This window comes from Haliotis rubra, unplaced genomic scaffold (assembly GCF_003918875.1).
Source record: "Haliotis rubra isolate DU_JTF1 unplaced genomic scaffold, ASM391887v1 Scf252, whole genome shotgun sequence".
NCBI lineage: Eukaryota > Metazoa > Mollusca > Gastropoda > Lepetellida > Haliotidae > Haliotis > Haliotis rubra.
This window is the reverse complement of record NW_025766581.1, coordinates 1132903-1145343: the sequence shown is the minus strand read 5'-3', so window position 1 is coordinate 1145343 and position 12441 is coordinate 1132903. Positions and strand designations below refer to the sequence as shown.

General features: G+C 38.4%; 1 protein-coding gene across 1 annotated transcript in view; it reads left to right on the top strand.

The window, feature by feature from the left end:
- LOC124279594 (bone morphogenetic protein receptor type-1B-like) overlaps window positions 1-12441 on the top strand; it is a 71539-nt gene that overhangs the window by 46856 nt on the left and 12242 nt on the right. The gene's annotated exons all lie outside the window — the stretch shown is intronic.

Genomic DNA, 12441 nt, shown 5'->3' with positions numbered 1-12441 from the left:
TAATGAGGATTAAGCAGATGCAATCTGTCAAGTAGTGTATTATGGAGCATTGAGCAGCAGTGGTAAATAGTGTGGACATGCTTTCAACAACCCATTGGACTGGAACAAGATCTCGTTCACATTCTCCCTCAGTGTGGCTGAATTATTTCAGATAATGGTGTACAGCAACATTGGATTCATAACCACTTTCTCTCAGTTTTGCTGACGAGTCTGTTCTCAGATTCAATGTATTAGGTAAGGCCAGTGGTCAGTGTGTTCACTCCGCTGACCAGTTCCTTTCTCCTGTGTTGGAAGCAGACAGGTCTTGTCCTCAGTGCTGGTCAAGATTGGCCCAAACTCTCCTTGTTTCCTTATATCCTATTCTGTGAGACCATAGTTCTACTTCTGCTTTTGTGGAAATACTGTCATCAACAGGTGCTTCTTGCAGTGAGTGCAAGCACACATCTTCTGTTCTACCCTTCATCTTGTCTGAAACCAAACCAAACAGAAAATACCATAGGTCAAGCGACAATGTCTTGGACATGGAAAAAACAACACTTTTTCGTCATTGGGTAACATTTTAAATGATATCTTTATCTTCTGTGACGTGAATCTGTGTACTCTGTCATGATTACTGCAACACTCAGATTACAAAGCAGGTCATACAAAATCATATGGTGATATTTTATCACACCCTGTCAGGCTGATGCAGACTCAAGTACACTTGAGAAAATTTGTCTAAACAGAAATCTTCCCCTCGCTGTGATAGGATCTTTGTGATCTGACACAATAGCTTCATGGACTTTGTTACTATCACATTGGCCTGCATAACATTTCGTGATGGAGAAATCACTTGAAATTCTCAAGAATCCACAGATTAAAGTGATAAAGACTAATCCATGTCATGGCTCATCATATATTGTTCACTATTAATTTTAGTGACATAGCTACGTGAGTTCCATTGTTGAAATTCATGTTTAGAATGTTCGGTGAATTTATAGCCCAGGATTAATTGCTGTAATATCATGACATCGTTGTAATGATTCAAATTTTGAGATTGGATCTGAAAACTAGTCCCAATCATGAAATGTTGTATTTCACTAATATGAAAGTAATTCCTTTGACTGAATATCATTGAAATGTTAGTGGGGATGGATTTTCTGTGGTTCAATCAGTGTCATTTTCAAAGTTTTAACCAATTATTGAATCCATTCAGTATGTTAACATGAAAAACTCAATACATTGTACATAGATATTTTTTTAAATTATATATATCGTTCCTTTAAATACCTAACCTCTATAACATCATAACAATAAATTCTTGATTGGCTATAGTCACACTATCCATTAACTAATTTTTACTAAATGTCATATTGTACCGTTTTTGTAATTTTAAAATTAAAATGCAATTAAAGTAATACCGGTTTTGGAACAAAATACAGTGTAATTTTTTACTTTTCCAAATTTTACTAAAATTTGAGTTATTATGCTGTATCAAGGATAGATTAAGAAAAAGTGTGTTTGTCATGGGGAAGCCCAATGTGTTATGCCTTTCCTTCCCACTGACTGTCAGCTGCAGCTTATATACATCATAGAGATGGGAGGTGGACATTGATTCCAATCACAGTCGCTACAAGTGCCCCACATCAAATTACCAGAACCGACACCATAGATGTACAATCTGATTAGCAGGCTATTTTGTCCTTTGTTTTTGTCACATGTTTAGCTTCCGAGTCTCACAAAAAGTAATAGAAGTCGCGAGCTCTCTAAGTAGATTTGGAGAAAAAACGCAAGCGTCTTTGACACTGGAGCTGTAGCTGCATGCAGGAAGGCAGATACTCTGATCTGATGTACACACATCTGTGTTGTACAGTGGAACCATCAAAGCCTTCCCTCAACACCCTCGCTGAATATATTTGCGTTAATTTGATTGGATTTGAGAACTATGGAAGAGAATTCTTGACCTTTGAATACTGAAGAATAACATGCATTGACAAAGTCGAGCTATTCTATGAGTGACAGGCACTATCTGTGATACGCAAGCGAAACGCGATTTCCTGCTGAGTCCGTCACGTTCTGTGACAGCTGTCAAAGATTCAGCGCTTTTGCCTTAATAAGGCTGTTTGTTCTGGCATGCAATCTGTTTTGCATTGTGCACTGTCTCAAAAACCTGCACGATTGCTTCCCAAGATCTTAAGTATGTTACAAATTTTCCTGATTTTACTTTGTAAGTCGATGATTCTGATGCATGCCTTTGTCATACCCTGCGGAGTTGGAAGGGAGAAGCATTGGAGTAGGTGTGGTGTGAAATTGACATCAGTAACAGCTGTTGGTGCACAACTATATACAACGCAAAATAAGTTAGAGACTGTTTTATGTTATGATAGCAGTTAATCTATTGTGGCATTACATATATACTCCTCCGAAAAACTTAAAGAACACCCAAGTCTTTCAGAGGATTATAGTTGATATAGTATGGCAAATTAACCTTCGTATAGTTAAAGTAGTATAACAAATTAACAATCGTATAGTTAATCTAGTATGAGAAATTAACAATTGTATAGTTAATAAAGTATGACAAGAATTGTACAGTTAAAATAGTATGACAAATTAACCTTTGTACAGTTCATAAAGTATGGCAAATTAACCTTTGTACAGTTCATATAGTTTGACAATTTAACTTTGTACAGTTCATATAGTATGGAGACCGCCTCTATGGTGTAGTGGTTAGAGCGTCCGCCCGGAGAGCGGAAGGTCGTGGGTTCGATCCCCGACCGCGTCATACCAAAAGATGTTAAAATATGGTACTTGTTGGTCCCTGCCTGGCGCTCAGCATTAATGGGTACAACAAGGACTGGTCGGCTCGGAGTTAGTATAATGTGTCTTAGTGGGGTATTCATGCTTCACTGCGGCATGGTATCTCAGTGGGTTAGCACTATAAAATGAGCTTAAGTCTGGGCTAGAACAAGCGGCCGCACATACACATGCACACGCATGCACGTCGTCACATCAGCGAAATATTCTCAAGTACGACGTTAAACCCAATTTCACCTCACCTCATATAGTATGGCAAATTTACCATCGTATAGTTAATGTAGTATGACAAAAATTATGTAGTTAAAATAGTATGACAAATGAACTTTTGTACAGTTCATATTTTATGACAAATTAACCTTTGTACTGTTCATGTAGTATGGCAAATTAACTTTGTACAGTTCATATAGAATGGCAAATTAACTTTGTACAGTTCATATAGTATGGCAAATTAACCATAATGATATGCCATATTCTTTAACTTTAAGTGGAAGCTGTGATGGCTGAGCAGGTTAGGTATCTGACTTTGTTTGCTGGCGATTAGGTGCCTGACTCTGAGGGTGTGGGTTCGAATCCCAGAAGGGAGTCAACCCAACAAAAAAAAAGTACTAGAATCCGTACTTCACTAAGAAAGTGTAATCACAAATATAACATGTTACATCATATAATTGATATAGTATGACAAATGAACCATCATAATATGCCGTATTCTTTAATTTCTTTTGAGTGGTCCATTACTTGTTCCATTTTGTCCTGATGGTTAAAGCGTCCGCTCGTCACGCCGAAGACCCGGGTTCAATTCCCCACATGGGTACAATGTGTGAAGCTCATTTCTGGTGTCCCCCGCCGTGATATTGCTGGAATATTGCTAAAAGCGGCGTAAAACCAAAACTCACTCACTCACTCACTCCATTTTGTCACTACTTCTCATTGGATCTGTATAATCAAGGTGTGTTAACTTCATTCACAAGTACGAAGACTTATTTTAAGTGTCTGAAGTTTGTCGCTGAAAATAACAAGTGCCAGCAAGTGTCAAGTACACTGAGTTCTAATGTAAATTGCTCAGTTACAAGGTTATCTGAAAGTCTTTCATGTATATCCCTTGTCTAAAACATGTGGTACATCTCTATATATATTTCTATATATATATACAGTGTGACATGTGAACCCCTTCCTCTATAATAGGTATCGAATCATCACAGACAGACTCTGGTAAATGCATTGTGCTCTAATAATGGTAGCAGCTGTATTCAAGGGTTATAAGAAGTTCCTTTCCATCTGATGCTCAGGTCACATGTGCAGCCATCTAACTTGGATTGGGTCCAAACCAATACAGACATTGAAATAGTTCTTTTCTGAGATTGTGTTGAAAGGGGTGAAACCAATACTGTAATGAACTTCTTCACTTCTGAGATTGTTGGAGGGTATGCACAAAGGGGCAGTAACTTATTCAGATGTATGGAATTAATGAGGAAACCACTTAGACTGATATGGAAATAGAGCATGTGGTGTTGGATATGCTACTTGTCGAAAGGTAAGTTGTGTCAAGAGAGGGAGATGATGTTTTGTGGAATATATTCATTACATGCGATGAAAACTGAATGAAAAGAGTCCATTAATTTGGATTGGGTTGAATGGATAATATTTCAATAATAGTCTAGTTATTGTGAACATTTACCTGTGTTGCAAGTGATGCTATATAAGCAATTCAGAGGTGGAACTGTGAATATCTTAGAGAAGGACAGTGTAATCATGGCGCATGTGAATATAGCAGTGTTGATATTACCACAATGTATTGAACAATACTTAACTTGGCACACATGTGAATGGGGATAGTGTTTACAATTCGGATGTGAATTGAGCAATGCTTTATGGAACATGAGTATAGAGCAATGTTTACATCACCGAGATGTCTTTAGGAATGCTTTACATGGCAAATGTGAAAAGATCAGTGTTTCAATTGCCATTGTATTTAGAGCACTGCTTAACTTTGTACGTGTGAATAGTTATTCTTACATTGCCAATGTTCTTGAGTGAAGTTTGACATGGCATGTGAATAGAGCCTACATAACAAGGATGCTTGACATCACACGTCTCACCCTGCCACTTCAATGGAAAAAAGCAGAATTTGAAGAATTGAGTGAGTGAGTTTAGTTTTAGGCTGCACTCAGCAATATTCCAGCTATATGGCGGCAGTCTGTAAATAATCAAGTCTGGACCAGACAATCCAGTGATCAACAGCAAGATCATCGATCCATGCATTTGGGATATGATGACATGTGTCAACCAAGTCAGCGAGCCCGACCAACCGATCCCGTTAAGTCATTCTCATGTAAGGTAGCCAGTGGTCTTTCTATGAAGTACAGCTGTAAAGGTCCTTATGAGATTTTGTCAGAGTAACATGTAGAATGTGTGTTGAGTACAGGGTGGATATGGCAGGGCAGTTTAACTTCTGTTGTTTTTTGTGAAAAAGGGCCAGTGGGGTAGCCCAGTGGTTAAAGTATTCGCTCGTCATGCCGAAGACCCGGGTTCAATTGGGTACAATGTGTGAAGCCCATTTCTGGTTTTCCCAGCCGTGATATAGCTGCAATATTGCTAAAAGTGGCGTAAAACTCACTCACCTCACTCACCTCACTCGCCTCACCTCACTCACCTCACTCACCTCACCTCACTCAACTCAACTCGACCCGTGAAGATCCGGGGTAGAATAGGTCTTCAGCAACCCATGTGCTTGCCATAAAAGGCGACTATCACTAACGGGATCGGGTGGTCAGTTCGCTGACTTGGTTGACACATGTCACTGCAGATCGATGCTCATGCTGTTGACCACTGGATTGTCTCCAGACTCACCGCCGCCTCTGGAATATTGCTGAGTGCGGCGTAAAACTAAACTCACTCACTCACTCACTCAACTCAACTCAACTCAACTCAACTCAACTCAACTCAACTCAACTCAACTCAACTCAACTCAACTCAACTCAACTCAACTCAACTCAACTCAACTCAACTCAACTCTGTGAAAAGAATTCATTCCAGAGACCAGATGTTAGTTGAGTGATAGTATGTTAGATGGTGGATTGGGGACAAAGTACAGTTAGCAGAGCAGAGGTAGATTGTTGGATTTCTGACAAAGGGGTGCTTATGATGTCCAGGTCGCCAAGGAACTTGACCAAGGGTATAGTCAACTTGGTTTAAGCATATGTCTTTAAAAATAATATGGATCCATCAACCAGCTGTAATGGCTTTCGTGAATACATCTCCATTACGAATATTTGTAACCGAATCTAATTAAATATATGGAAACATACTAGGAAAACTGGACGGATACCACTCAACGATAAGTGAGCAGATATTCTGTCAATCATTTCTGAGTATAGCAATGTATGGTTATCCTATGCATACAGTTAATGTATAGATGTCTGAAAAACCGAGGGTGTCTGCTCTTCCACCCACCCCCTTGTGGATCCACCAGTTGATGGGTCCATGTATTCCAGCACAGAAAGACTATACGGAAGATTGTTTGTCCTTCCCGAGCTGGTCTCGTCCACTGTTTACACACAGTCTACCATGCGTGTGATACATTTGCATTATACCACTAGATTATTGTTGCGCTGTGATTTTCTGAGTCAGCTGTAACCTGATCGTCCACCAGGGAACTCAAGTACTTGTAGTGGTCAGAACCAGCCTGGCCATTCAGGCACAGTTTGAATACTTTCACAAAATGGGTCCAGGAGGTAATGGTATCCATGGAGACGTACGTAGGACAACAAATGGAGCCATTTGATTTTTCATGTCGGCTCGCGTTGGCATGAAATTGCAAAATTGCTTGGTGCCATATCGGGCGGAGGGTACTGCCAAAATAACAAAAGCTATGTTTGTAGTCTTTACATTGATTTGGGGATTTTTTTGAGTGCCTGAACAGAAGCTGCTGCAGCAGCCCATCTGAGAGGGTGGTCCACTTGGCGATAGGCTTGATTGGTATTGATCTTTCAAGGGCATAATAAAAGTTGTGGCAGGCATGCGAGTGATTCCGAGAACCAGCGTTGCATAATGGAGCTCATCGGATGGAAGCTCTTGGGAGTGAGGTTTCCGGAGTTTCCGCTACATGCCTCGGAATCTTTGATTGGCTACTTTCAGAGCTCTGTCCTGTTATACGTGCTGTAATGATGTCACCTATTAGGAGGATTTTCTGCTATTTGAAATTGAAGCAGACATTTAGGTGGAAAAGTTTTTTACCTGGTTGAACATTTATGTCCTTTTTTGCCATCATATTTTAGTGTAACCAGTGATACAATTTTCGGGAAAGATATACTTGGCATATCTACTTATTATGAATTTACATTTAAGATGGAGACAGGTTTTTAATATGGCAATCTATGTTAGAGAACATGTGATTAACTTAAAGTTTAGTTTGTAAGGGTCTGTGATTATGGTTATCTTTGAAATTCATGAATCACCTGTGGTACTTCATCATACTATTTGTGATACATGTTTTGGACATTCAGGAAAAAAAGATTTTGTAAAGTCTGTAATTACAGAACTGTACTTTGTGGAGCATTTACTTATGATGAAAGATTCTTCAACTGGTAAATCATTGCAAGCTGCAGACAGTTTCAACGACATCTGCAATATTTTTGTGCATTTACATCGACATAATCATGTGCAAGAAAGTGATGTTTATAGGCCAATTTATAAAGAGCGATGTAACATTTCTACATTTTGTCCCCATTGTCTTGGTAAAGTCAGGTCCATGCCCAATGTTAATTACAGCTTGTTTAAGATGATGTAGATAGTTTTTTGTTACATGTCCACAGAGGTGACTCCATGTTATCTGATGACCCTCTTTGAAGGTCAAGGTCTATTCTTTATTTGCCCTAAAGCTTAATAAAACAGAAAACAGAATGAATCTGCCCTATATTCCATGAGGAAGATAATCACATCACCTTCATTATCTTACAAAATACATGATTATAATAATGCCTTTGAACATCAATAAGATGTTTCTACTGAAACTGTGTATGTTTCAGTTACACTTGATCATATCGGAAGTTTTCTCAATTACACGAAATAAAATCAATAGCAAGCCTTAAATTTGCAAATGGCATAATTTCTTGATGTGCGCTTCTCCGTTAACCTGGGGAAAATCAATGCACTAATTATGTGTCTTCCTCCCCCCTGAGGGCATGCTGCACTTGCCTGTCACACGTTACCCTTTCTGATGGCGAGAAGCCTCGTTCGTCACTCAATCTGCGAAATGCTGGACATAAGAGCCTTTGTCTCAGTTTCCACAGGCTGAATGATTTGCCACTAAATCTGTGTTTAAAGTATCATAATTGAGATAGCTAACCTGGAACTTATGTTGCGGCTGCCAGACAAGTTCATCATGGTCATAATTTATGAAGTTTACAAATATGTAGATTTTGATGACCTATGGCTGTTGTTTTTATAATCAAATGATCATGTGGCTATTAAAAAAAGCATTATTGAAAGACTGAAGCATCAATTTTGTGAGGGGATTAGCCTTGTGATGGGTGGATAAGTTGTCAAAAGCAACTTATTGTGCATGCAGAGTTGCTTCCCTTTGCTATTCTAGGATCATTTGATTTTTATGTTTGAATCTCAGATTTATCACTGAAACACACAGGACATTGGTAGATAAGTGGTTAAACTCACCACAGTTATGTCAATTTGCTGTGCCAGGATTCGCTGATCAGTTTATGTTTCTTATTTATGCTAGATATTATTCTTGGTTTGCCAAGAACATACTTATGCTATGTAATAGGTTACATCAGACTGGTAAATATGATCAGTGTCACTTTTTGCTTTCATTCCGCATTTGCCAATTAATGTGTCTCTATCCAAGATATAATTAGAATGTTGCTGAAAGCAACAAAATACTCGGTCACTCCTCCCGCTATCAGCTTAGGCTCTTATGTGTATATACAGTATTGTTCAGAGCTTCACTCACTCACTCACTCACTCACTCACTCACCTTGTGAAAACTATATCAGGTGAGCTACTGAGTTCCTTGACATGACCTTCTTCAGGTTAAGTTTTAAAGTACAGATTCCCTCAAAAAGGTTTCCAGGCTGAATGTCATGTCTCATTATATTCTACAGATAGCAACTTTTTAACTGAAGTATTATTCAAATAACCTGACAAAAAGTTTTAATGAGAATGAGAATTTCAATATTGCAAAACTGATCACCATCCATCAGATGCATTGTGACGTAATTTTTTAGTCTGCTTGGAGCTGTTTCATATGAATACCCAGTCTCTAATAAATTTATTCTGAATTTGAAAATTCTCTAAAGTAAAAATGTTGAATTGTCAGCTGATCTAAGGTTAACAAGATGATTATAAACTCTGATCACACACCTGTGGCTGCTTCCTTTTAATTTTCTTCACTTCCGTACCCAGTGTCTGTCTGTCTCGCTTACATTTCCTGATTGCACTGTAGGCTAGCTGAAATAGGGTTGTCAATTAAGTTACAGAAAATTGATTTTGTTGATACGTCTATGTTTGTGCTTGCCATTTCCTGAAAACATATTACTGAGTCCACTGAGTGTTTCGAGATTCTTGTACACTGCCAGTATGGAACGTTGGTAGATGAGAGAGAGATTGCAGTAGCCCTACAGCCAAATACCATCAGAGTCTGAGTTGGTCCGAGATAAAATTAGTGTTGCAACTGATTTCTGTGCAGGTTAAATTTTTCCCTTGATGACTGTTACTTAAGCAATGTGAAGGATAATATATTAAACTTTTAATAGTTACAATTTGGCAGCATGTCGGTGGGATAGCCAAATGGTTAATGCATTCACTTATCCCTTTGAATGCCTAGGTTTGATTCCCCACATTGGTACACATGTGCTCCATTTCTGTTGCCTCAAACTGTGATATTGCTGGATATTTGCTTAAAATGATGTAATACCTTATTCTCTCACTAACATGAATGTTGAGTAAATACATGCATGCTTTTATCCTCTATCACCATTCAAAATCACATCCGGTTCTTTATTTGTGTCGGCAGTTATTTAACATTCGTTGGGTAGAGACTGATTTGACCTTAGGGTTGGGAAATTCGGGTAGCTGAAATTCTTGTAAGAGCTTCTTGACCATTTAAGTATTCGGAATACTGTATGAGTTGTGGGTGCTACTGGAAGGGCTGGATATGTTTACCATTTTTGCTAGGGTCCTGTCTTATTTTCAGGGTTCCATTCATATATATGTAGAGAAACAAATAAAGGAACACAGGAAAATTCACGTGTTTATAGTTTTTTAGTTTTCATCACCAGCTTTGAATAGTTCTGTGATGATGAAAAATAATAAAGGAACGCTTGAATTTTTTGTGTTCCTGTATTTGTTTCTCTACATATAATTTTCAAGGCAATTTACCATTTTGCCAATGATGGGATCAGTTTCTTTGGATAGTTGAGTTAGGATTTGTGGTAGATTTGAAATTTTATATAACTAGGGTATTACACATGAATGGTGTGACACATGAATCCATTACAGAACTATGTCAGTTTTCACAGGCTGAGAAGAATCTTTCTGAAGAATATAATTTTGTGAATAAAGCATACTGTTGCACAACATTCATGATTCTCTTGACTGATCTACATCCTCGTCTCAGGGTAAATGTGTTACCCATGTCATTGTAATGGAGGAAAATGAAATGAGATTCAAATTTCATGTGCAAAAGTGATACTTATGTTTCATTCAGATTACAATGTTTGCTGGGGAAATTTTGTTCAAACGATAATTTGATACCAATAACCCAATACTGTATGTTTTAACTACCTAAATCCAATTCCAGAAATCTCATGTGGGCCGAAATCACATCATACAGCTATGAAATGAGTTATAAACCAAATTACACAGACCATTGGGAGTCTTCGTGGTGGTTGTGTCACTTTTGACAAGGATTGCTTGGAAGGCCCCTCTGCTGATGTCCAATTTATCTTGGATTAAGGTGTCATGTTTCTGTAATTGTATCCAGGAAAAAACATCAGTTTGATAACACAGTATTTTGAAAACTATTATGGGTCGTATTTGTGAACTTGAAGGGGAAGAAAAATGGAAATTAACGGCTTAGAGGTGAGAGGTGGGCTATAAATACCAAACAGGTTTCTCCATTGCAGGCTTCTATGATAGCTATTTGTCAGGGTTCCTGTTAACAAATTACATGACAGGAGTTAGGTTTCTGTTCTCTGTCTTCCGCCTTTTCTATTAGTGTATTCCTTCTCATGTGCTAATGCACCATTAAAGTATTTCTAGAGAGAGTATCAGGACTTGCGGGCAAACAGTTTCCTGAAAAAAATGTACGCACCAAGATAAAAGTTGCAGGAAGAGAATATTTGTTATGACATTAAGCTAATTGGTGTCACATATTATCGTGGAGGCCGATGTGTGCAGCGTTTGTTACGCTATGGATTGCAGTGGGGGGATCTATGTTCGGAGGGCTTAATAGCATCGGAATCAGTTTGTGGTGTAGCAGGGCTCACAAGGGAATTCGTACAAAGTTATTCTATATTGTATTACTTAACAGGCTCTGTAAAAGCAGCAACGTTTGTAATCTGTATGTTGTGTTGAAATTTGTGCTGTAGCTCGTTGAGTTAAGAGTTGTGTGTGAATGAATGAAACAACTGTGGTTGTGTATAGGGTGGTATGAGAAATGAGGCGTTGTATTCTTGGGACATCAGTGGGTCTAATGGTAATATTTGCTCATCGTACATGTCCAGTCTGGAAGTAAAGCACTATTGATGTTGTTCGTGCTGTTTATAATGTGAGACTGTGGTGCTGGTCTGTATGTGTTGTAGTGTGTTGTATACATAATTGATTATGACGTTGCGAAGATACTGCAATGGTAGTGCCTGAAATGACAGATGTATTTTTCTCATTATTGTGTGTCTCCCGAAGGGATTCCAGTTTAGAATAGATTCCCTGCAACTTGTACCAGACGAAGTAGCTTAATGGATCAGATGTTCAGAGTTACTGTAGACATACGCAGACATCTTGGACTTATGTTCATAATGTCGATCACGTGCTTGTCTGTGCAGGTTTTTTATAGCCCACTTGGAGAGGTGTATTTCAGCCCACAAAACAAAAGTATATGTATTGCTTTAAAGTAACATGTGCAACAGCTTGAATATTCATTCCAATACAATGTGTGCATTGTATTGGTATACATGTACACTCAGCTGGTTAAAGTGTTTGTTTTGTTATGCCAAAGATCTGATTTCAAATCCGCAAATTTGTACAATTTGTGAAGCCAGTTTCTGGTGTCACTCACTCACTCACTCACTCACTCACTCACTCACTCAGTTGAGTGCATGAAACAGGCTGTAGGTATACTATCTGATGGTAGTATGTATGTCACAGTCACAATCTGTCCCTGTTGTAGCCGTCGGAAGATAACACATCTGACATGCGCGAAGTAGGTGAAGTATGAAGATGTCTGCATTTGCCAAAGGGTCAAAGAGTTTCATAATAATACTTTAATAATATTACCTTGATAAATCTTAATCATGCCTGTGTGACACTGATTGTGAAATACTCACATAAGAACTGGTTTAAAAACTCGGTTAACATATAGTCACGGGAATAAGAGTTATGTTTCTCCTCTTATGGAACTCTCGCAGTTTCTTC